This window comes from Mytilus galloprovincialis, chromosome 13, assembly GCF_965363235.1.
Source record: "Mytilus galloprovincialis chromosome 13, xbMytGall1.hap1.1, whole genome shotgun sequence".
Taxonomy (NCBI): domain Eukaryota; kingdom Metazoa; phylum Mollusca; class Bivalvia; order Mytilida; family Mytilidae; genus Mytilus; species Mytilus galloprovincialis.
This window is the reverse complement of record NC_134850.1, coordinates 67,729,181-67,755,567: the sequence shown is the minus strand read 5'-3', so window position 1 is coordinate 67,755,567 and position 26,387 is coordinate 67,729,181. Positions and strand designations below refer to the sequence as shown.

Sequence of the window (26,387 nt, the reverse complement as noted above, 5' to 3'; positions counted from 1 at the left end):
TCTTTGTCTGCATATACATAAAAATGGCTACCTATAAAAGAGGGGCAAAAGGTACTGTAGGGACAATCAAACTCATAGATCGAAAATAAACTGACATCGCCATGGCTATAAAGTATATCGTGGATGCATTATAATTAATGTGGCACAAATGTTTGTTAAAATCGTGGATACAATAATTACTCAAAGGTGAAATATGCAGAATTTGTTAAGAGCACACAATTTAAGATCTACGTAATTAACCATTTGTCCCTATTCTACAAAATCGGGTAGACATGATTATATACGTAAGTTCATTGTGGTTTATTATTTTTAGATGTTCAGAAAAGCGTAAGTATAGGTATCGTTCTACCTGTCCGTTTCATCAATTGGTCTATTCACTATCTATGTGTTATTCTACAAAATCATTTGTAAACACTCGATCCCTACCTACTCCCTCTATTTGACAATTAGCTTCTTGCATATATTGTAATTAAAATAAGTGCTACATTTTACATGATAAGGTAATGCGTCGTTTATGTTACAATATTTAACCTATATACATTTGTGGGTTTTCCCATATCCTGGTAAAAATAACATTTAACATTCGTAAATAAAAGTGCATCTTTCTTTATGCTTCGCTTATTTATTTGTGATAGATTAAAAGGCCACTCTGTTTAACATGTACATTTCCTGTTTAAATGAATAAAAAAAAAACGACCATTCTATATGAACCTGATCAGGAACACATAAATAGGTTGATAGAAGGGCGTATTTATAGTCCATGTAGTAGAAGTAAACTTTAATCACTACACAATTGAGAAGGGAAAAGGAGAATATGTTAGAGAGACAACAACCCGACCAAAAGATTAAGTAACAACTTAGTGGCTCTGTATCTGTTTCACTTTATATGCTGTTTACATTTCAAATTCAAAGGATATTTTAGTTTTACATTAAGAATAACTATATGTTATATATATACTAATGCTCTTCAACTTTGTACTTGTTTGGCTTTAGAAATATTTTGATATGAACGTCACTGATTTTGGGATTTCAATGTGAATTAAAGTTAGTTTGCAAAATATTTTTGTCACAATATATACGCCTTATTAAGAACCACCAAAGTGGTGACCCCCTGTAACATATCTACCAAAATGAGTTAAATGTTTAAGTATGCATTAAACGTTTGTATTTAATTAAGGTAAAGAAAAAATATACATAATTTTATTATGTTATGCCTTGTAGTCCATTTCATGAAAATCTAGAATCGCCCAGAAAGTTAATTCAAAAGAAAAACTTAGCGTTCTGAAAATAAATCACTTTATATAGGTTTATCAGTATAACTTGAGGGGTTCAGGTTTTCGTTAGTTTATGCTATACAAAGAACGATTGCTTTGACGAATGTATAATAACTCAATAAATGAGTGTCTAAAAGATTGAAGAATATAATCAAATGAACACAAATCAGACAATTTGTCAGTTCGAAAACATCATTGAGTGAATGAACCATTTGTTGGTTTGCAGTTTCTGCATACGTCAACTTATGATGAGTCATTTATAGAAGTAAGACATACATGAGGGTGATTAAAACTTAAACCCACTGAATTTGTTTGCACCTATCCTTAATCCGGAATTTGATATTCAGTAATTATCGTTTGTTGATGTGGTTAATACGTGTTTCTCGTTTCTCGTTTTTTATATAGATTAGTCTAGACCGTTGGTTTCCTGTTTGAATGGTTTTTACACTAGCCATTTGAGGGCCCTTTTTAGCTTACTGTTTGTTGTGACCCAAGGCTCTTTGTGGAAGACCATACTTTGATCTATAATGGTTTACGTTTAGAAATTGTGACTTGGATGGAGAGTTGTCTCATTGGCACTTATACATTTACGACATCTTCTTATACCTAATAACTATACATATACATATTTTCTACAAAAACCTTACCCGAAATTGAAACTTCAGTTGGAAATTATCGGTTATTAATGCAATGATGTATGGCGGCTTTTAACAGTGTCCGTGCGATAGTTTAAAAACGCTTTGATATGATAAAGATAAATATAGCAGTAAATTAATAAAAGGGCTGTTGTGTATTTGAGGCCATTTGAATGATGGCATGGTAAATGTTAAATTTGATGGACGCCATCACGAGTTGGTTGTGTGATTTAGATAATTTGTTTCACTGATGACGACTTATATGTTTCAATGGTCGTAACTGAGATATCGTACCATTGATGTGGATCAGGATCTGCTTAATTATCTCAGGAACACGTGAGATAAAACCAAGTGTAATATTAGATTCTTGTTGCTCTGCCTTACTTTTCGATTTTGTGTTTTGTGTTTAATTGCTAGTCTATTTATCTTTTTTTTCTCTTTTTTTTAGCAATGACGTTGTCAGTTTGAATATCTCTTTAGTAACCATCACCCTTCTTTTTGGCTTGTTTACAGAAACAATAAACATAATATGTCATCTATATGAAGGGCGAATTGACAATATTAGGAGTTCAAAGTAAGATAACAAAAACAAAAATCCGAACTCGAAGAAAAAATCAAAATGGAAAGTCCTTTATCAAATTGTAAAATAAAAAAAATAACACATCAAACGAAAGGCAACAGCTGCCATATTCGTGACAGAGTACCGACATTTCCTTGATTAGAAAATTGTGGATTAAACCTTGTTTTATAGCTAGTGAACACTCTAACTGGTATGACAGTCGCATAAAATTATACTTCATTGAAAACAATGGGAGAGCAAAATAAACAGAAATGATAGGTAAAAATGTAAAAAAAAGGGTACAGCAGTCAACATTGTGTTATTATTTTAATCACTATAAAAACAAACAACCCTCTTCTGTTTTTGCTATGCAACCATTCCCGTTGTAAAAGAACATTTGGAAAATCAACTTTAGCAAAATTTGTATGATAGTTACAGATTTATGAAATTCAGAAAATTGGGGAACTGTTTATAATTTTTCTCCTTTTTCATTCTGTAGTAAAGATATGTCCTAAGTATATTCCCTTTTGCTAAGGTAAGTTGTATGTACTTGACAAATTAAAACATTGCGTACCAACATATTTTTTTTTTCAAATGATTTAAAAAAAAAATTTCCACAATGTCTGCATAGATTGTCGATGTCATATTTTAAAACATTTTACCGGAAATTCAGTCAAAATTGATGAAAAAGCAACTTCTTTTATGCCAACAACTTGTATGTATAATGTTTCTTGATTATGATGTTATATATTTTCGTAACACTTTTACCAGGAAGACAACGAGGAACAATCAAGTTGCTGTAAACTATAATGCATTCCGACAATTCGAAACAATCTGCCAAAATAAAAATAAAAAATAAAACAAAATTAAATATAGATATTATAACTTATAAAGATTGTTATTTGATCAATTGATGTTTTGTGTCATGTTTCAACCTGTACATGCTGTAATCAGTATTGATAACAGATGGAATTGTACGTGATATTGTTTATGTTCTGTATTTGATGCTACAGGTAAAAATAAGCTCTAATTACTTTGTAATTGTATTTTATTTCAGACTGAGACATTCTATCATTTTAATCAAAGATCTATAAAAAGACAGTTTTGAAAGTATACAAATTGGCCATTTTTAACTACATTTTAATAACTTTGATATTGAAACCAACATTCTTATTAAATATAATTTAGAATCATTAGGCTTTCTGATAGGTTAAGATTCTGGTTTGAATCACTAAATGGTTTTTGGTAAACAGCTGTACACGCACATTAGTTAGAGCCTGTTAACTTTTCATTTGTCCTATAGAAATTAACATTGTAAAAGAGGGACGAAAGATACCAAAGGGACAGTCAAACTCATAAATCTAAATTAACTGACAACGCCATGGCTAAAAATAAAAAAGACAAACAGACAAACAATAGTACACATGATACAACATAAAAAACTAAAGAATAAACAACACGAACCCCACCAAAAACTAGGGGTGATCTCAGGTGCTCCGGAAGGGTAAGCAGATCCTGCTCCACATGTGGCACCCGTCGTGTTGCTTATGTGATAACAAATCGGGTAAATAGTCTAATTCGGTAGGTCTCATTCATGAAAGGGAAGGGATTGTAGTTACGACGTAAGGAACATATCCGATATCATTTGTGAAACGGTTATTCCATAACGGTCAACCAACTCGTGATGGTGTCCGTAAAATTTACGAAGGGATAATTTCAACTTCACCATTTGGAACTCTTGGTTTAATAGCTTCCTTGTGAGCATCAACCCTCTTTCAAGAAAATCATGATAGGAAATGCAAGCACGGGAATATCGAATCAATTGGGAGATATTTACCCCGTATGCAGGTGCTGTTCGAATGTTGCTACTTAGAAATAGAAAGTTCACAATTGGAAAGCTGAAATCATCTCTTTTGTCGTAAAGTTTTGTTTTCAACCAACCCTCATTGTCAATTTCTAGATGTAAGTCCAGATATGAGGCCGACTTAACTGTATCTGTAGTATCCTTTATTTCTAGTTCGATGGGATAGATGCGTTCCGCATAGTCACCAAATTTTGAATTATTTAGTGAAAGAACATCATCTATATAGCGGAAAGTAGAGTTACAGGATATTGCTAACTTCTGATCTCTCTTCCTAAGAAGTTCCTGCATGAAGTCATCCTCGTAATAATGAAGAAACAAGTCGGCAAGTAGAGGAGCACAGTTTGTTCCAATTGGAATTCCGACAGTCTGTTGAAAATACGTCCTCCGAACGTAACAAATATGTTGTCAATCAAGAAATCAAGCATCTTGATAATATCAGTTTCAGAGAATTTTTTGTTTGAATCAAAGTGATCCTTTACAAAGTAGGATTTATCCCTCCCTAAGACAAGATATTTTTATCTACGTTGGCCATTCTTTTTTATGAACCAAAGCAATACCAACTCTTTCAATGTGTCTTTTAGTTTGGAATGTGTAAAGAGTAGAAAAGTCAAATGTTTTAATACTGTAACAAGATGAAAGAGAGTTAGATTGTATGTCCTCTAAAAGATCTTTGGAATTTTTAAGTAGCCACCTTTAGAATAGGCAGTTTTACAATAACTTTGAAGCCCGTCTTTGATCGCTGATAAAATAGATTTTAATCATTTAGAAAGAGGTTTGGTTGAGCACATGGAAGACCCAGCAATATACCGTTGTTTGTAAGGACACTTATGTAGTTTATGTATCCAATACAGTGATGGAAGATCCAGTTCTTCATCTTTGGTTGAAATTCCAAAGGAACATAGAACAGAACTATGATTATTCAGGATTTCCTCTTTGGTAAGTGTTGTGCGGGTATTTGTCAAGTGAATTGTCAATACCTAATTCGTTTATCAAGCAGTTAATGTAATGAGCTTTACACACAAAAACGATGTTGTTTGTGCGGGGACAACAACATATTTCTCATGGAGGTAAGATAGGTGTTTTGCAACATTTGTGTCTCTAAAGATTGACGTAGCATGGGCATTGATATACCCATTTAGTTTCTTAATTCTGATTTGTATCAACGACTTCACTGCCTTAATCCATCGGAAAGAGTGTCGACGTCTTCCATCTCGCGCTTAGCCCATTGCCTGGCATAATCCTCGACTGAATCCATCAAAATTTTAAAGTTGTATTTCCAATTGATGGATTTAGGTTCACGATATTTCGGACCTTTTGATAACACATTTCGTAGAGAAGTGTTATTAACAATGTTGAGGTCACCGGTAATAACGTGGCCAGCAGGATTATATGTGAATTGGGAACTAACACAAGTGCAATCAGGAGGTTTAGACTTGAAGTCGTCAATATCAAGATACTGCAAAACGTGTTTGTTATTGAAATTTTTAGTTGCAATAGGTTTGGTATAGGTATAAGAAATGATTGGTACAGACTGGTCTTTGAAATAAGGAGGTATTTTCGATTGAACTAATTCATGATGAAGGATATTGCCTAAGTTGACGCCATCGAGACCTTTGTTGGCAAAGGAAAGATTAAGGAAAGATCTTTTCTCTTTTTCATCTTTTCCAATGCGGACTGGCTTAAAAAGTCTGTGACTTGCAATATCCGAAATTATAGCTTCAAGTTTGTATTGGTTTAAATGAGGGTTTGTAACAGTGGATTCCAAACATGAATTGAACAGAGAATGAAGTTTTGAAAGGGGTAATGAATAAAGTTTCGTGCGAATGTGATGAATACCTAACGGCTTTTGTATAAATGGCAGCAAGTCATTAGTAGAGACATCATGCAGAGAAGGTGATGTATAATGACGATGCTTATGACTGCGTCTACGTCGAGGAGTCGAGTTGAAACTATTCATCACATTCACCGAGTGAAGGACTAGATAGAATACCTATACCATAAATTTTGTCATTGCAACCATAAGGTGTCACAGCTCCCAATTGTCTATATATAAAAAAGAAGATGTGGTAGGATTGCCAATGAGACATCTATGCACAAAAGACCAAAATGACACAGACATTAACAACTATAGGTCACCGTACGGCCTTCAACAATGAGCAAAGCCCATACCGCATAGTCAGCTATAAAAGGCCCCGATAAGACATGTAAAACAATTCAAACGAGAAAACTAACGGCCTTATTTATGTAAAAAAATGAACGAAAAACAAATATGTCACACATAAACAAACGACAACCACTGAATTACAGGCTCCTGACTTGGGACAGGCACATACATAAATAATGTGGCGGGGTTAAACATGTTAGTAATCCAGTAGTCTACGGAGAGTCGTTGAAAGATGAGGATTGTTAGAGCTATGGTATATCATTTCGAAAATGCAAACTGTCATAGAAACAATGGAATGATCGGGCTGATTGAAATGCTGGTATAGAATGTCGTTAGCATTGAGGTTAATGTCTGATCTATGACCGCACATACGTTTGTTCAGCCTTCCTTTCGTTTCACCGACGTATACCAATCCGCAAAGGTTGCACTCTAAAAGATCTTGGTGTCATGAATCTTAAGAAGGAATAGAAATATCAATAACAATCTCAGACATATTTTGGGTGGCCATCAGCAAGAAACTTTATTCTAATTGAAATTAATAAAAAAAGATCCAGGCTACTTTAACAATCAATTACAAAAATAGATTTACTACTGTTGGAAGCGTTTTGTATATGAAAGCTGAAAATGCAACACTGTAGCACATGACGTCTCATTTTATTTATACCGAACAATGTATTTTACATTATACTATTAATATTTAAATGCATTATTAAATAAATATACTACTAAATCTAAAGACCTTTTTTTGTTCACCTAATAAACGTATAACCGAAGAAAGCTACAAGTCAAACATATATAAGAGTATATATACTTGATAGGGTATACTGAAAATTGTACCCTTTCACATCGATTACTGTTTCAAACAATAAGCAATAAGATAAATTAATAAGTTCCGGACCCATCAGATGCGTTTTCCTTTTAGTCATGTCATTATATGTTACATGTTACCTATTAGCTTATCTGTACGGTTTGCTTAATCAATCATTGTCACATTGTTTCCTATGGTAGTATTTTAATCAGCTTTTTAAAATGACAATACGAATACTTAAATCTAGACTTAAAATAAGGCGTAATACAGTTTCCAATTTGTTACCTGACATAGCGTAAAAACGGCGAATAAAAGAATTCACCTTTATTTATAACTGATATAGGACAATACTGTTGGTTAAAAATTACTCCATTCCATCCAAATAATTAATATTACCAATAATTTCTAGGTCGACAGGATTCAAACAGAAATATTTTGAAAGCAGAGAAAACTGTGCATCTTATAATCAGCATGACTTTATCAGATGACAATACCAATACTAAAAATCCAGGCTAAAATAAGGCTTACACACTCATACTTTAATTCAGGCTCGACCCGCGATATCGCGTGTGTGTTCTAGTTGGATTAAAAAGAGGAAGGCGGTTTAACATAAATCAACGATGTTTTGTTATATTATATAAAAATTAGATAATATAAAGTTCCAATTTTGATATAACATTATGTGTCGTAGTCGTTGGGTCATGTCTGTCATATTAGTTTTGTGAATTTTCTACTGAAACTGGTAAAATTTGCATTTGGTTGATTTGATTAACGTGCCTGCAGGATTTGAAAAGCTGACTCTGGGTAAAGTAGCTTCTATTCTATGTGTTCTTGTCTTCTTTTTGTCGTTAATTCAAGTAATCAAATTAAGATTATGATTTTTATCACTGCATGCCTTCTGTTGGCCGTTTTACAATTTTGTCTATCCCAAATTCATGTATTTGGTTTTGATGTTATATATATTATTCTCGTGGGATTTTGTCTATGTCTGTTACATTTTAGTGTTATGTCGTTGTTCTCCTCTTATATTTAATGCGTTTCCCTCGGTTTTAGTTTGTTATCCCGATTTTGTTTTTTTGTCCATGGATTTATGAGTTTTGAACAGCGGTATACTACTGTTGCCTTTATTTACAATGTTTTTAGAAAATGAAGGATGTACAAGGTATGATCATTTAGGTCGTTTAGATACACGACACAGTCTATTTCGGCAGTACTCAGTTAATCGGTTGATTTAAAAACTATTGCTACTGCTAATGCAGGAATCTGATTGCTTTATGGTTTTGTATAATTTTTGATTGCAATTTCATCATTTTACTGATATGTGCGAAACCACTAAAATCATACATGGCAGATGATAACAAGGTTATGGTTACTGCTGTTTACCTTTTATTACTCAAATTGACGATTGTTGTGTTGTCGTCATTAACAATTTTAAATTACTGCTTTTGATTGCCTTTCATATCATTTGCAATATTCTTCAAGCTATAGGCTCGCAAGTAGCGACAGCAAAGTACTTTTAATACCAAACAGATTAACGGGATTATTTAAGCAAATATCACTTGACATATTGTCACTTGTTTGATTAACGGCAATTACTGAATAAACTGATGATAGATACCAGGATTAGAATTATGTAAGTCTACAGAAGACTTATTAGTGTCTCAACTCAGTGACAAGGTTACGCAATCGTAAATTTTTAAATACCAGAATAGGCGAATAAATCTTGAAAACAACGAGAAAATCCCGTATTCTTAGTATTAAAAGTGGCGTAAATATTTATCAAAGGTACCAGGATTATAATATAATACTCCAGACGTCTACATAAGACTTATCATTGAAACAAAAATAAAATAAAAAACATATTGTGAGGCGGCTTCAATTTTCCGATTTTAATTTTCTTGATAAAATAACAGAAAATTGACGATTGTCAAAAACAGTAATCAGTTTGTTTTACAATCAATCTTTCACCATTTTGACACTTGCTCTTTGTTTATTATGTAATTAGGACAGAAATTCGCAGTTAATATTTTTGAGTGGAATTAAAAAAAACATGTATATACATTATAAAAGTGATGTTTACATTAGTAAAAATAAATATTAAACTTCATCTCTTTTGTTTTTATTTAGAGAAAACACATAGATGTATACCTAGATCACCCCTAGTTTTTGGTGGGGTTCGTGTTGCTTATTCTTTAGTTTTCTATGTTGTGTCATGTGTACTATTGTTTGTCTGTTTGTCTTTTTCATTTTAGCAATGGCGTTGTCAGTTTATTTTCGATTTATGAGTTTGACTGTCCCTTTGGTATCTTTCGTCCCCCTTTTGAAACCCTTATGATGTTAAAACGAAATAGTTGTATTGAGTCGACTTTGTTTTTTGATTTTTAAATTCAAAATGTATACGGAACAGTTATTTCAAATGATAGAATGTTTTTTGATTTCATTTTGTTGTAATAATAACATTTTCAAATGTAATGTGTTACAATTCAATGCACTAAATGTGCAAAAGTAATTGTAATATAATGCATTACATTGCAATGTAATTCGCCTCATGCCTGTATCCAAGTCACAGAGTGTAACAATTAAACAACAATAGGTCGGAGCACGACCTTTAACACGGAGCATAAGGTCACATCGATTTGTTTACTTCAACCTGATGAAAAATAGAGACCTCAAGTAAACAGGAAGTACATCTATTTTGCATTTATTTAATATCAAATTATGTAAAACCAAACTTTTTTGGAATCAGTGTAAAGTGACAAACCTTTTGATACGGGAAGTGAAATTTTATTTTAAGCCAAAGTGTAAAGAAACCATTCAATGTTAGAACCGTCTTGAATTAACTATGGTCTGACACGTGTAATGACATTTTAACCTGCTTTTAATAGTTTCACATCAAAATATGTGAATACTGAGTGGAAAGAATATCAATTGTGTTCTGAGCAATTTGTTTTTGCTACCATTTCTCTTCTTCTGCCACATTTTTCTTTCCGTGTATAGGAGTTTCATAATATATTGCTTAGATTTTTAGCAGATCCCATAAGGCCTGTTGTTATTAAATTTTATGATCAACACAAAATAACCTTTAATGGCACCGAAAACCACGTTCAGATGTGACCTTTGGTAGCTGACCTTGAAGTTATTGATTATCTTCCTTACTTCAAGTGAAAATACATAGAAAAATACTTAGAATAAGAGAAAAATCTTTCATATGAGACCGCAAATGACATTTTTTTCACTAGAAGTAGCAAATTATCTCCAATATATCTTAGGCAAAAGTATTTAGTAACCATATACTTTTGTTAGTAGTGTATAAAAAGCTATTAAAATATGTCATATATAGAAAATCATCTCCCCTATTTTAGACCAAACTGTATAGAACAATACATTTTTTGAATCAGTATGCTTTGATGAGAAGCCTATAAAGAAGTTATTACATAAGGCCGAAAGTGTCATTTTCTAAAACGGAAGTATCAAACTGTGTCCCTTATTTCAAACAAAACTTAATATATGCATATTTGTTTTTGAATTAGTATAAACAATCTATGTTAGGGCGCCAATCGAAACTTCGAGTAAATCTGAAGTAGCTTCTAATCAATTATATAGAAATTTTATGTGTAAACCATTTTCGATAGACAACTGATTTTTATTCTTAAAATGTTCGTTTACACTCTCCAACTGAAAAACACGTTTTCACTGGTGACGTTAGTACAGGTACATTTTGAAACCATGCAAAGAAACACTGGGTTGAAAAGATTAGGATACAAACAAACACGAAACCCTGGTTGAAATTAACAACCATTTTAAAACAAAAACCTTAAACTGCTGTATTGTGATAACCTTCACATAAGAAGCATTTTTTTTAGAATTACAAATATAACAAAAAATGTAGTAATACAATTTTATTTTTTACATGGCAATTAGGTTTCCTGAAAAGGTGCTATATTTATCGCCGTCACTGAAAATGTACTGATTATGACCGGATTTAATGGATACCGTGTCACCTTTCTCCAACGTCAACACTACATCAAACGTTCCGGTCTTGTATCCCTTGTCAGTGATATAACTTGATGCTATCTTAGCGCTGTTGTGGAAGAGACTCAAATACAAGCTTTTTCCATCCACAGACATGACCACTGCTGCAAAATGATACAGTCCAGCAATTGGTGCAGTGAAAACACCGCTACTGGGGTTGTATCCATTTCCATTATTCGTCCAAACTTTGTCGAACACGACAGCGTTTTTAACAGACAAGGACTGTTTAGATGTTCTGTATGCTGTAAAAGCCGGAAAGTCTTTTCTTTTGGGTAACTGGTAATTACCTGATTTCACTAAAAAAAATCCTTTTGTATATAAGGGAATATAAAATTTTATTACAATACATGAAGTTCTTTGATAAAATAATAACGTCAAAGTATAAACACTAAATACATCTTGGTAGAATAGAAGCTAATACCATTATTGTTAATTAGCCATTATTTACTTGCATAATTTTACAGGTACGCTGTTATCTAAATTAGATTCGAAATAATAAAAAACACATCTCTACAATTTAACAAAGATACGTTTTTCATTAATAAACGGTTAAATGCGACATAAATTAACTTAGCATACATGTAGTTGATTTGTTCAGATAGCTATAATAACAGAAAACTTAACATTACGTCTCAGTTATAACTTACCAGGTCCCCTGATTTTAAGCATCATCTGAATGAGGTCATCAAATAGGCCATTTTCTACAATTTAAGAGAAAAAATTAGGACTTAAAAAAGGAAGTCATATAAATAGAATAAATGACTTTCTATATTTAGACATAAATGAAGAACTATTACTCTCAAATGTACTTTGTATAGATATTCTTATCAAGTTTTCGATTACAGTCTCCTTTGACAGCCATCATTTGTCCACAAAGAAGCAAAACAGGGATACACAACAAAACCATCATGTTGAAGTTTTCAGCTTTTTCTCAGAGGACTTTTCCGATTCAGCACTTCTGACGTTTGGTACTATTTATACTGGTAGATTGCATGACATTAGTCATTTGGCGAAATATAATACTTCAGATTTTGTTCTGGCCTTCAATTTCCAAACAGCTGAATAATCAAAGTGGTAGATATTGTAGTTGTTCAAGGGTATGTTCATAAAGGTTATTCGATGCTTTGTTTTGAATAAAGAAAGGCAACAGTAGTATACCGATGTTCAGTCACGTTTTGAGTCACGTTCATTAAAACTAAAAAAAAATTAAGGAATATAACGGGAAAATAAAACTGCGTATTTTGCTGATACGTTTAATAAATATGACGAAATTGTATCTATTGATAATATTAGATTGTCCTGTATTCGCTATGGATTCGTAAATAAGAATTCTCAAGATTTGAACAGCAAAAATATCCAAAAACATGACATCAAATAATATATGTACATTGCATGCAAGAATTTTTAACAAAAGCTCTAAAGCAATTAGAATTTTATTATAAGCAATGATTTAATCAAATTACCACGTGGATATGTTGGCGTTTTGTTCGATTTTTTTTATGCCGAGTAATCTTTATACGGACTGGCTAGCGTTTATGAAACCTGACTTTGGTAGTTAACTGTTATTGTTATCCTTGTCCTTTGGTGGATAGCTGTCTCATTCATACCAGATATCATAGTTTTTAAATAATTCTCAGTATGAGTTTGTGGTGTAAATACCTTATTATTACCACTATTGTACATGAACGAACCTGCTACTTAAGGTAGTATCTTAAACATTCAAATAACTAGGTTTTACGTCATGAAATAACTTCAAATTTAAAACAAGTGTTTGAATCTATTACAATCAGACAGTTGTAAATTCCTAATCACGTAAAAACAAAAATGGAGACAAAACATAACATGACCACATCACAGTGTAAGGCTTCTTCTGAACATTTGAATGTCCCTACTATTTATAGGTTAGCTAAAATACACAAATAACCAGTAAACTATCGTTTCATCTCAGCCTCTAGTAAGTGTTTTACAACTAATCTTTCGTTGCTTTTAACAAGTCCCCTAACTACTATCAAAGAGATTATCATAAACCATTGTAGTAAAATATATGAAAATAGTGGAATTACGTGCTTTTGTGGTCCTTTTGATTATGTTGACAGTTTTTACTTTTCTACTCTTTACACTGCACTTCCGTTCAATCTTATCAAACGAAAGTTTTTATATCTAATGAGATGGTCATTTGGTAAATCTCAATCCAAATATCTTTTCTAAAACTCATCTAAGGCACTCTTCTCTATTGAGAAAGGTACATATGCTAGATATGCTTACTGGAGTTGTGATGAGATGATTGAAGCTATTATTTTTGTATTCTTGATAATAGTTATGTACTTTTCGGCAACAAAGTTTATCAACAGGTTGTAGGTATTCCTATGGGCACTTATTGCGCCCCTTTAGTAGCAGACTTCTTTTTTATATTGTTATGAATCATAGTTGATGACCAAACTCATTAAAATCCCGTCTAAATTGCATTTAATTGCTAAATTCAATAATAGTCCGGCTGATTGGTGCAGAAATAGAGCAGAATTGCTCACTTGATGAGGAAAGCATGGAACTTTGCACAGTAGTTCTTGGTTGTATTCCCTTTGATTTCAGCTATGGACCCACTTAGACAAATCCAATATGGCTGCCTTTTCAAGATGGCGGACAAAAGTTATCAATATCAAGATTATCCTCAAGATATTCTAAATAATTTCGGAAATTAAAGTAATGATTCTTTAAAAATGGTCTTCATGTTCTTGAATTCGATATCAATTAAATTTGAAATATAAAATAAAATAGTTAGGTTATTTCCAGAACGCATACATCTTCAAATATGGCTGCAAATACATAAAAACAAATAGTGAAAATTAAAATGTTAATCAATATGTTACATGTTATTGTAATTGTTCTTTAATCGCTGTCTGTTTTAATGGTTGGAATGAAATATGTTGAAGTGAATCGATTGAACGTTGACATAGGTCGGTGAAATGTGGTGGCATATTAGGTAACTTATCAGAACTTTGAGGCAGTGCCGAGGGCACCTTGTCTCATGTCTCTTCAATGCCAGGTCTAAAGTCACTTCTTGGTTTTTCATCTCTATATCGCCAATTTATTCTATGTAACCAATAGGTGTACCTTTCGTCAGGCGGATGTGATGATTGCCATCGTTATAAACGGTTAAGGGACAACAATTTTCTTTTCCAACTACGCGCGAAACCAATACGCAATAAGTCATCGATCATGATCATTCGGGTCAGCGAGTCCCGGATCAATCGGCGTTTTTTTTTTTCAATGAGAGAAGAATCTGTTTTGAAATCAATTTTTTGATAGTCTATTGATGTATTCATTTATGAAATTGATTGTACGTCTTTCTTAGACAACTATTCAGTATATTATCGCTATTTTTGTAAGTTTTTTTATTACATTAGTGGTAAGAACTTTGATTTTTTTTCTTGTTTGTATTCTGTGAGTACAAAACAAAATGGCGGACACCGACTGTTTTGAATCTGTTGAAGAAAACTCTTCAGTAGGCAGAGGCTATGAGTCTGATTTCTCCACAAGAGGTATGTCTGATAATTCTATAGAAAGAGAGAGCAAGAAACGCAAAACTTGCAACCCCTAGTCCAAATAAAAGTTATTCACATGCAATCCAAACCCCAGCCACAGTCCGATATAGACCATTACGCAATGCCCCTCGACCCTCTGTCCCCGACAACCAGCATATTATTATCAGTGCTAGAGGTGTTCGCCTAGCAGAAGAAAATCCCATCAAAATTCAAAAAAATATTTCAAAGGAGTATGGCATTGTTAAAAATATTAGACCAATAAGATCTGGTAACATTATTGTAAACTGTATGGATGGTATGCAACTAAACCATCTGATGAAAGCGACTCAGCTAGGTGAATGGCAAGTCAAGTGCTCTAAACCACAAAGTCTTCTGAGCTGACAAGGATGCATATATAATGTACCTCAGGAATATTCTGAGGAAGACATTAAATATGCATTAAATGAATATGGGGTCACAAAAGCCACAAGGCTTACATATTATGACAAACAACAAGCCAAAAGAGCACCATCTAGAACTATAAAATTGTACTTTAGCATACCACAAATGCCAACATCTGTATGCATTGGGTTTCTAAAGTACAGAGTTAAACTTTTTGTACCCAAGCCAATCCAATGCTACAATTGTCAACAGTTTGGCCATGTTGCCACTAATTGTAAAAGGGATAAAGCATGTGTTAAGTGTAGTTTAAGACACGAAGGCCAGTGTAATACTGATACAGCAGTGTGTGTAAACTGCAAAGGTCCTCATCAGGCAAACTCCAAAGACTGTCATAAAAGAGTGGAAAAACAAAAAGCTCTCAAAAAGAGCAAGGAATTAAAAATATATGTTGGTGAAGCCACCAAAATTGTAAAAGGTGAAAACACTAACTTGAAGACCTTTGTTGCAGAGAAAGAATTAAATATGCAATTTAGCAGTAAAACTAAACCCCACAAGAAACCTATATTAGGTGAAGTAAATACTTCTGTTTCCCAAATGGTATCAATAATGACTATTGCAATTACTCATATAATTAATGCTCCAAAAGAGAGAATACAGTAGAGAATGTAGCGAAGTACATCAGTGAAGTGGCCAAAACTCTAAACTTGTGTAATGTTGACACAGATCAAATGAATCATTATATTGAAAAAAGTCAGTCCATCACTATTTAAAATTTAAAATAATCAATACATATATATATATATATACTTAAAGAGTATTAATTTGAAGAACATCATTACTAACATAATGTATTTTATAATTATATTAATAACAATAATGACTAGTTCATTTGTTATACATCAGTGGAATTGCCATAGCGTTCAATGGTCCAGAATATATATGGAATTTATCAAATTCCTCTACTTATCCAGATGTAATATGCCTACAAAAAACTTGGTTTAAAAGTGAAAATGATCTCATTGAAATTAACGGTTACACAGATTTTTCAGTTAGAGATGGTATAAAGGGGGGTGGCACAGCTATATATGTCAAAGTAGACATCCCATACTTTAAGAAAGAAATAACTTCAAAATTTGAAACTTCTGTTGCTCAAATATTAATAAACAGTGACATGGTCACCATTATAAGCCTATATGATGCATCAACAGACACAAAAGAAGATGATTATATAAATCTCTTCAATCAAATTGAAGGTAAATTTATTATCTGTGGTGACTTTAATGCTCATCATTATCTATGGGGTAGTAATAAAAGTGACACTAAAGGTAACTCATTGCACAATGCTATTAGTACCAATAATATTATAGTTTTAAATGATGGCTCAGGTACTAGACAAAACCCCTCCGATCTACAATTGTCATGTATTGATATATCAATGTCTAGTGTACAGTTAGCACATCAAATAACGTGGACAGTAGATAATAAATCCTTATATGGTAGTGATCATTTTGTAATACAGTTAACATTGAATCAAACCTCATCTTGTTCAAATAGCGAACACGAGTTGATTTGGAACTATAAAAAAGCTGATTGGGATGGGTTCGCCAGCTCATGTCATAAACAATTTAGTGAGAGCATGATTACTGACAATATTAATGAATCATGTACTCATCTCACTAACACTATCATTAAAATTGCTGGTGAGCACATCCGTTCTAAGAAAAGAAGGAAAAATAATAAACCAGAAGTCCCCTGGTGGAATGAAAACTGCACATTGGTGGTAAAAGAACGCAATAAAGCTCGTAACAAGGCCAGGCATACGGGGGGTGGACATGATTATTTATTATACAAAGAAAAAGAAAAGGAATGTAGAAATACTATTAAATTAACACATAAAAAAAAACGTATAGGTTTCAACAGACGAAGAAATTGATGATTGATATTGATATATAAATGCATAAAACACATTTAAACCTAACAAGTTGTTATTAATGTTGGTATCTGTTTATGTAGGCCATGCTCAATGGAAGTAGTTTCTTAATGCTAACAGTATTGAATACTTGCTCATTTTGATAGATCACTAGTCTACATTTTACACGTTAAGATAGTCAGTAAGATAAATTCGTTTCATAGTGTGCTAGTGACATAATATGGTATATATGGGGTCAGTAAATTCCATATGGGGTGAGAGCGAATTCTTTGATTTCAGCATTTCAAAGGCAATTAATCCTTAGAACATGTATAATCTTTCTGGAACAACGGTACCATATCGGTCCTTCTTATCTCTTTTTTTTTATTATTTCAGAGTATATGCTATAACAAACAAATAGTTATTAAGAACATGTCTGTGACTTTATAACATGACCTTGACTTTCGAACTTGACCCCAATATTCCAATTATGTACCAATAAACTTAAATCAATAGTTCCTAGATATTAAATTGATATAAAAATATGTGGTATGAGTGTCAATGAGACAAATCTCCAGACAAGTCACAATTTGTAAGATTAAACCATTATAGGTCAGGTACGGTCTTCAACACGGAGCGTTGGCTCACACCGCTCAGCAAGCTATAAAGGGACCTCAATTAATTTACGATTTATCACCTATATAAATATACCGAGTACAAATATGTAAGATGAAATTTTCCTTTCGGATATCAAAAGTTAACAAAATATCATGGGGATATACAATACAATATAAACAATTTTTTTTTCGATACATTTGATACGATGGAGATGCGAATCAGATAACATTTTTTAGTGGGATATTACTCTTACTATGACAATTGTTAGGTTGAACAGGCTGAGACTCAAACTTCAATGATTGGTCGATGATATATCCAAAGATCTTATCTGTATCTTGCGAAACAAAGTTTATTCTATAAAGAAATTTCAAAACCGTAATAACTGTACGATATCAACTACCAAACATCGTTTCACTATCATACAAAACAATCATCACACAAAGGGTATTCTTGAAGGTGTACAGTTGGGAAATATTGGTTCAAAAGTTAACAAGAACAAATGTTCAAATAAATAAAGGTTTATATATGTAGCAAATAACAAATGGTTCTGTTGTTATAGAACAAACCTTACAAATTCCTTATATTTACAAATAAGACAAAGTTTAGTATCATAAATTTTATTATTATATAGCAATCAGATGTCCTGAAAAGGTACAGTAGTTACTACTGGCACTGTAAATGGACTGACTTTTATGTCCGGATCTAATTAATACCTTGTCTCCTTTGTTCAACGTCCCAGTTTTGTATCCCTTGTCACTGAGATAGCTCGATGATATCTGTGCGTTGTTGTGATAGAGACTTAAATACAAGGTAGCGTCAGAAACAGACATGACCACTGCTGCAAAATGATACAGTCCCGCCAATGGAGCGGTAAATACTCCGCTGCTGGGGTCGTATCCATCTCCATTATTTATCCAAATTTTATCGAATTTGACGACCTCGTTTACAGACAAAGATTGTGAAGATGATCTGTATGCTGTAAAAGCAGCGAAGTCTTTTCTCTTTGGTAAACGAACATGACTTGAACTTCCTATAAAAAAGGACATTTTGAAATTGTGCTGGAAAAGTAAATATTATTTTGTAGATAGTAATTTCTTTCTACTGTAAGATATATAATAAATGTATAAGAAAATATTCACTTAAATTACTTTTTTTGTGGGTACAGTGTAACCGAAATTATGTTGAAATAAAAAGAACAGAAAAAGTAATATCAATAAAGGTTTTGCAATAATATTCGGATGTATGCAACATCAACGAACTTACAATATATACAATGTAGATAGTGTAAAATAACTTACCTGATCCCTTGACTTTCAACATCATCTGAAGGAGGTCATCAAACAAGGCATTCTCTACAATTAAACAGGATATGTAAAGCCAAGAATGTTTAAGCAATATTTGTATCTAATGCTGTACTTATAACCTGTATTTCCAATTGTTATTTAGTATTTCTGAGTTATAAGAAAAAGAAGATGTGGTATGATTGCCAATGAGACAACTGTCCATAACTGAGTTATGTATTCTTATCTCTAAAAACACCCATAATTTTTTTAACAGAATGAATAGCTCCTACAGGGAATCCTTAATAACAGAAGTGCACTATTATTCATAAATATAAAATGTCAAATCAACACTGCATTTAGAATTAATCAAAATTTACATTTAGAATAAATCGACACCTTTTGAAGAATAATTTTAAACTAACATGATACAAACTCTAAACATTTAGATTAATCTAGTCAAGTCTTCCATTTAGAATAAGCCTACAGTTAAATTGACAACTGACTTTTAGAATAAATGAAATATTACATTGAGAATAATTGACCGCATACGTTTAGAAGTAGATCGACACAAAAATACCCTCATATTTCTTTAAATAAACAATGCTGATTGTTATAATGATGTAAAAGAAAAGTTATATACAAAACATTTTCTATTTAGATATAATTACCAAGTTTTTGATCACAGTCTCCTTTGGCAGTAGCCATTTGTTCACAAAACAGCAAAACAGGTATAAACAATACAACCATCATGTTGACCATGTTGTTATTTTGGCTTATTTCCGGAGGGACTTTTTCGATGCAGCACTTCTGTCGGTTGGTATTATTGAAACAAAAAGATTGCATGACAGTAGTCATTTAGCGAAACATAATACACCATATTAATTTCTGTCAGACAATTCCATAACAGCTGAAGGATATACAGCATTATCAAAAAGGTAAATGCTGTAGTTAGCCAAGGCTATGTTAGTTATAAGTCCATTCCTTCATTTAAACTTTAGAAATATTTGAAACTGGCCAGGAAACTAAAGCTACAGACTTTTGTCCATGTGTCAAAATAAATAAAGCAAAACAAATTCATTGACCTAGCAGATTGTCCGGTAATTGTGCCATCATCCCTAAAAATAGAAATTCTTAAGGCAAATCGAATTTGAGTGAAAAACCTGAAAAACCTCAAAATTTAACAAAATATCCTGGGGATATAACGTACAATATAGAAACAAATATTATCGAGATATTTAATACGATGGAGATGCGAATCAGAAAACATATGTTTTGTGGGATATTTCTCTTACTATGTACACCTTTTAGAACAGTTGTTAGGTTAAACAGGCTGGGACTCAAACTTCAATGACTGTTCGATGATGTATACCAAAGATCTGATCTCCATGTTGCGAAACAAAAGTTTATTCCATAAAGACATTTCAAAACCGTAATACATACATTAGAACGATATCAATAACCAATCATACAAAACAACCATCACACAGAGGGTGTTCTTAAAGGTGTACAGTGGGGAAATATTGGTTCAAAAGTTAACAAGAACAAATGTTCAAATAATCAAAGGTTTATATATGTAGCAAATAACAAATGGCTCTGTTGTGATATAACGAACCTTAAAAATTCCTTATATTTATAAATGAGACAAAGTATAATATTATAAATTTTATTATTACATAGCAAACAGGTTTCCTGAAAAGGTACAGTAGTTGCTACCGTCACTGAATATTGTCTGACTTTTACTTCTAGATCTAATTGACACCTTGTCTCCCTGCTCCAACGTCAAAGCAACATCAAACGTCCCAGTCTTGTATCCCTTGTCACTGAGATAGCTTGATGTTATCTGTGCGTCGTTGTGATAGAGACTTAAATACAAGACGGCGTCAGAAACAGACATGACAACTGCTGCAAAACGATACAGTCCCGCCAATGGAGCTGTAAAAACTCCGCTGCTGGGGTCGTATCCATCTCCATTATTTGTCCAAATTTTATCGAACTTGACGATTTCGTTTACAGACAAAGATTGTGAAGATGATCTGTATGCTGTAAAAGCAGGGAAGTCTTTTTTCTTTGGTAAACGAACATGACTTGAACGTCCTATAAAAAAGGGTATTTTTAAATAGTGCTGGAAAAGTAAAATATTATTTTGTAGATAATACTTGCTTTCTACTGTAAGATATATAATAAATGTATAAGAAAATATTCACTTACATTAATTTTGTTTTGGGTACAGTGTAACCTACATTCTTTGATCTGTTATTTTTAGACTGATAATATTGGAATTAGTTAAAAAGTCAAATTTCAAATCATAAATAATTAAGTGTTCCGTGAAACTTTAATTGTTTTCGAAAATCTAATTAGTTCATAATTCTTTAATGTAATAAACTTTATTCAAATAAATTAGGATCTTCGCTCCACTGATCACCCGCATGGCTAAAGATATTACTCCCAAAGGTATTGTAAGGGGTGTGAGGTGACACGTCCAGGTATTCAAGCGATTTCCGGTCGAGGTAGCAAATTCATGCATCGTTTCACTTCTTAGGATATTGATCAGTGTACACGGCCGATCACTTATAACTTTCCATTTTGAACTATTAGGTGTATAATATACATCCCTATCTTGCGTGTCCGAAAGTGATATAATATACTAGTCATTACTAAACTCATACGCTTGTTTATGAATAACATTTCTGGTGTAAAGAAAATTATTAATAAAAATATAAATAATACCAAAAAAAAACAAAAAAAAAACAACAGATTTGATGAAATAAAAATCTATATACATATTTTTTCCAAAGGTAAATTTGGTAAAATGTAATTTATACTCGTCAATAGTGAAGGACAGATCGGAACATACCAGAAATATTGATTTAAAAAAATGTACGCACTTGTCGACCATTCGTATATACGCCTGGATAATAAGTTACGGAACTATAGCGCAAATTAAAATATATACATGTATACATTGAACATAAGAAAGAAACATACATTTTGTGTAAATTGGGGTAAAAGTTTTGTAAATAGACTAGTCCACGTATGCCAACAGTATGTAATCATCGAATGTCGATAGACTATTGTATACCAAAAGAAGAAGAAGACGAAGAAGAGATTAAATACAGGTCGATATATAACTTTCTTTGGCTCGTCGAAGTTATGGACATTTATATATCAATTAGATTGTTCTCGAATAAAGGAAGAAATTCGTCATCATCACAATTGTTCCGACATGCATGTAATATATACGCAACTGGACGTACACTAATAATCCCTAAGGGATGTGAATATTTTCCAGGAAAACTATTGAGTATCAAAGTTTCAAATCAATTTCGGGATTTATTTTCTCTCTTGATATTCAATGACAGCAATTTAGAGAATAAACTGCTTGTCCGCTTTAAGGGTATTCTTGCCAGTTGAAACAGACTTATAATTACATTAAAAAAATAGGGAAAGATGACATTAAATTCGTTCTGGTTTTTTTTACATCGTTGGTCAAATAGCTAAAGTATTATATATAGTTACGGTGTGAGACGAAGACTACTTTACTAAGGACATTCCCGATTATGTATAAATTTTGTTGATGTTTTTCACACTTGAAAAGCATATCTGTTCGTAATTTTTCCGATTCCATTCCAAAAAGATCCTTTAATTTCCTGTCAATTTTTTAAATATCTTTTTTTTTCAAATATCTGAAGTATTCAAGCGTTGTGAGATTTAAAATATTTTGATGAGAACATTAATTCCTAAATATGTAATTAAAGATCACTTTGGATGGACTAAATTATATAATTGCAATTGTTAATGATCTGTTTGAAATATTTAAGGCTGCCGATCCTAATTTAAAATAGTACAATTTTTAGTTCATACACTCGTGTTTAGAAGGCTATTTTTATTTATAAATTTATACTTCAATTAAAATAATTCAGTATTTTATCGTTACTTAAGGCCACACCAATTTGATTCCTTGTTCGACGGACCCGCCCGCACCTATTTTTTTCAAAACAGATTTTTTTTATTTTTTTTTTATATTCCCGCTTCCCGCATCCGGAAATGTAATCATGTCCATTTCCCGCACCGTTTTTTTGTAAATATTATAAAAAGATATCGACATTTGTTTTTAAAATCACAGTCTAACCTGTATATAACGATTTTAAACATAAAAGTACCCCACCACACTTTGTAAATATCTGTGAGAATATTTGTTTCAGCATGAAACCTATTTATCTAAAGCGGGAGTGCTCCGATATAAATTTATATCAGCGGGAATACCTGTGAAGAACAAAAAATTGGTTACTTTCCCCCTTACTTATATTCCCTATCAAAAAATGTTCGTTGTAAGAATAAAGTACAAAGAACTTCTGAAGGATTTGCCTTCAACTGCAATTATATTGTATGCTGGCGAAACAAAACTATCCATAGCCGCTGCATGTTTATGCACCTGTCCTGATTGATTGAGGGGCCTGTCGTTCAGCAGTTATCGTTTGTTGATGTTGTTCATTGGTATTTTCCCGTTTGGATATACATGATATACATAAATTAGGTCGTTGGTTTTCCTGTTCGAATTGTGTACGCTAATAATTTTGGGGTCCTTTATAGCCTGCTGTTTGGTCTGTATCAAAGCCCTGTGTAAAAGGCCGTACTTTGACCTGTGTTTGTTATTATCAGGTTGAAAACAACCCTCCCTCAGACAAAGGCTCATTTTACTGATGTAGAAAAGAAAATAGAAATACCAAGGATTTGGATTTGTATAGTTCTTCTATACAAAACCTTTGAAAACTTAGAATTTTGTACTCAAAAAGAGGAGAGTTACATCATATTTTAAACAACTTTTTCTAAAAGAGGGGTCCACTTATTTTGAATAATATTAAACTGTTATTAAAGTAAATGTGTTAACATGGTTCAAGTCCAGGAATATTACAAAATTCTTGGACATGTTTTGACCATTTAATACCAGATAGATATATAGTTCTTTGAGAAAATATGAGCCCTTTTGTACAAACAAATATATTACAACTTATATTGATCCCTCATAAAACATGTAAAAGGGATATTTATAACATTAAGGGGTTGTCCCCAAACTGATTATGACTTGGATGGAGAATTGTCTCATTGTCAGTCACACATACTTAGACCAGATTTAATTATTTCTTGGTGAACAGGAAAAAAATACTTCAGAAATTAAAGAAATGTCTACAAGTGAGAATCAAGCTTTAATATTGTCAAAACCTACTATTTTATGTTTACAAAAAAAAATTATAATCGGTCGCCTTTATTTTTCAAGCTTCGCCTCAAAAATTTGCAAATTAAATATTTTTTTAAAATTTTGGAGTCCAAAAATCCGTAGAACAAGAAATTAAATTGGTGTGGCCTAAGTAATCAAAAGTCATAATTCATTTAAAAGTGATCTTATGCAAAATATAAAAATATACAACATCTATCCAGTTATTGTGCGACCTTATTATTCCCGTTAATTAATTTTAATTATTTTTTTACATTTCTGTGTCTAAAACGTTGACTGACTCCCGTTTACCATTCATACGAAATGTTGTACACACCTGAAATGCCAGTGAACCGTGACGCCTAGATTTCACTGAATGAGGATCAAAAGATTAGCATTACATAATGCTAATCTTTTAATTACCTTGAGTTAAACTACGCATTCAACATTCTTTAGGTGTCACAAAACAATACACATTTTATTTCCACCGTACAAGCAAGTGAAAATGTATACTGGAATGAAGCAAAAAGGTCAGAATACAAACATGTATTTTTAATACACTATCGATCATGTCAGTTTCATATGTTTGTTTAAAGTATTTGTAGAAAAAAAATCATAAAAATGTTCTATTGTATGATTTACTTTTATTATTAAAATTCGTTTTAAAAATTCCACACGATCTAACTTTAAAAGTTGCATGGCTATCACTTATTTTTCGTTGGTTAATAGCTCGCTTTAAATCGCGTTATAAGATGGTTAACGAACAAGACTTAAATGAGATTGATTTCACTCCCGGCATGCAAAAAGACTTAAACTACGTCACATAAGTCAGGAAGTTTCAAGAAATAAAATTAATAATTCCCAATTTTCTTCTTTATTAGATTTCATATCGAAATAAAACTTGGTGAATATGTTTTTTATGGTATTATGATCATAATAAGATGAAAAGTGAAAAATCGCGAATTATCCCTTTAAATAAAATGAGTAGAAAAATAACAATATCCAAAAAATATTCTACAATAATATTCAGATATATGCAACATTAATCAACTTTGAATATAATTACGTAGATTGTGTAAGATAACCTACCTGATCCCTTGATTTTCAGCATCATCTGAAGGAGGTCATCAAATAAGGCATTTTCTACAATTAAAGAGTAAATATGTAAATTAGAGAATGTTTAGCAACTTGTGCATCAAATTAAACTTGAAGTATCACATCCAGCATGCATAATGCCTTTATTATTTTTGGACTGAAAAAATACCCACAACAAAACTATTTTAACAAATGCTCTTCAACTTTGTACTTGTTTGGCTTTAAAACTATTTTGATCTGAACGTCACTGGTGAGTCGTAGGTAGACGAAACGTGTGTTTGGAGAACTAAATTATAATCCTGGTACCTTTGATAACTGTTAACAGAACCTTAACTTCAAAAAGAAATAATTCTTAACTTACTTGATAGCAATTTTTAACATACACTTATAATTATCTAGTTCTCCATTCTGACCAAATTTACATCTGTATTGAGCAATTACTATTTATAATAAGTCAGTTCGTACATTTATAATTAGTGAACGCATACATGTAGCAATATATCGACGCAAAAATGCCCTCACATCTCTATGAATTAACAATGCTAATTGTTGCAATGATATAAACGATGATATATGTACAACATATATTCTAGTAAGATATATTTACCAAGTTTTCGATTACAGTTTCCTTTAGCAGTTGTCATTTGTCCACAAAACAGCAATACAGGAATAAATGATAAAACTATTATCATGTTGACTATGGCGTGGTTTTCGGCTTATTTCCCAAGTGACTTTACTGATGCAGCACTTCTGATGTTTGTTTCTATTTAAACCAAAAGATTGCATGACAGAAGTCATTTAGTGAAACATAATACATCAGATTAATGTCAGTCACATAATTCCATAACAGTTGAATGATAAACAGCATTATCAAAGAGGTACACGATGTAGTTAGTCAAGGTTTAAGTTCACAATGCGTTGTTTAACTATAGGTATAGAAGTTTACAAATCATGGACTGAGCCAATGCATTGTTTAGAGTATATTTCATCTGAACTAAAAATGCTAAAAAT

General features: G+C 32.2%; 1 long non-coding RNA gene across 2 annotated transcripts; it reads right to left on the bottom strand.

Annotated features, from left to right (window-relative positions):
* Nucleotides 1–18,521: 18,521 nt before the first annotated feature.
* LOC143056266 (uncharacterized) lies at nucleotides 18,522–26,103 on the bottom strand. 2 transcript variants are annotated; one of them, XR_012972273.1, is made up of 3 exons: nucleotides 25,984–26,103; nucleotides 25,371–25,424; nucleotides 18,522–18,816 (listed from the first exon to the last, which is right to left on the bottom strand). It is a non-coding gene; the product is annotated as an uncharacterized LOC143056266 (long non-coding RNA). The 2 variants fall into 2 exon arrangements; XR_012972274.1 differs by lacking the exon at nucleotides 18,522–18,816 and adding an exon at nucleotides 21,079–21,163.
* Between the last annotated feature and the right edge of the window lie 284 nt (nucleotides 26,104–26,387).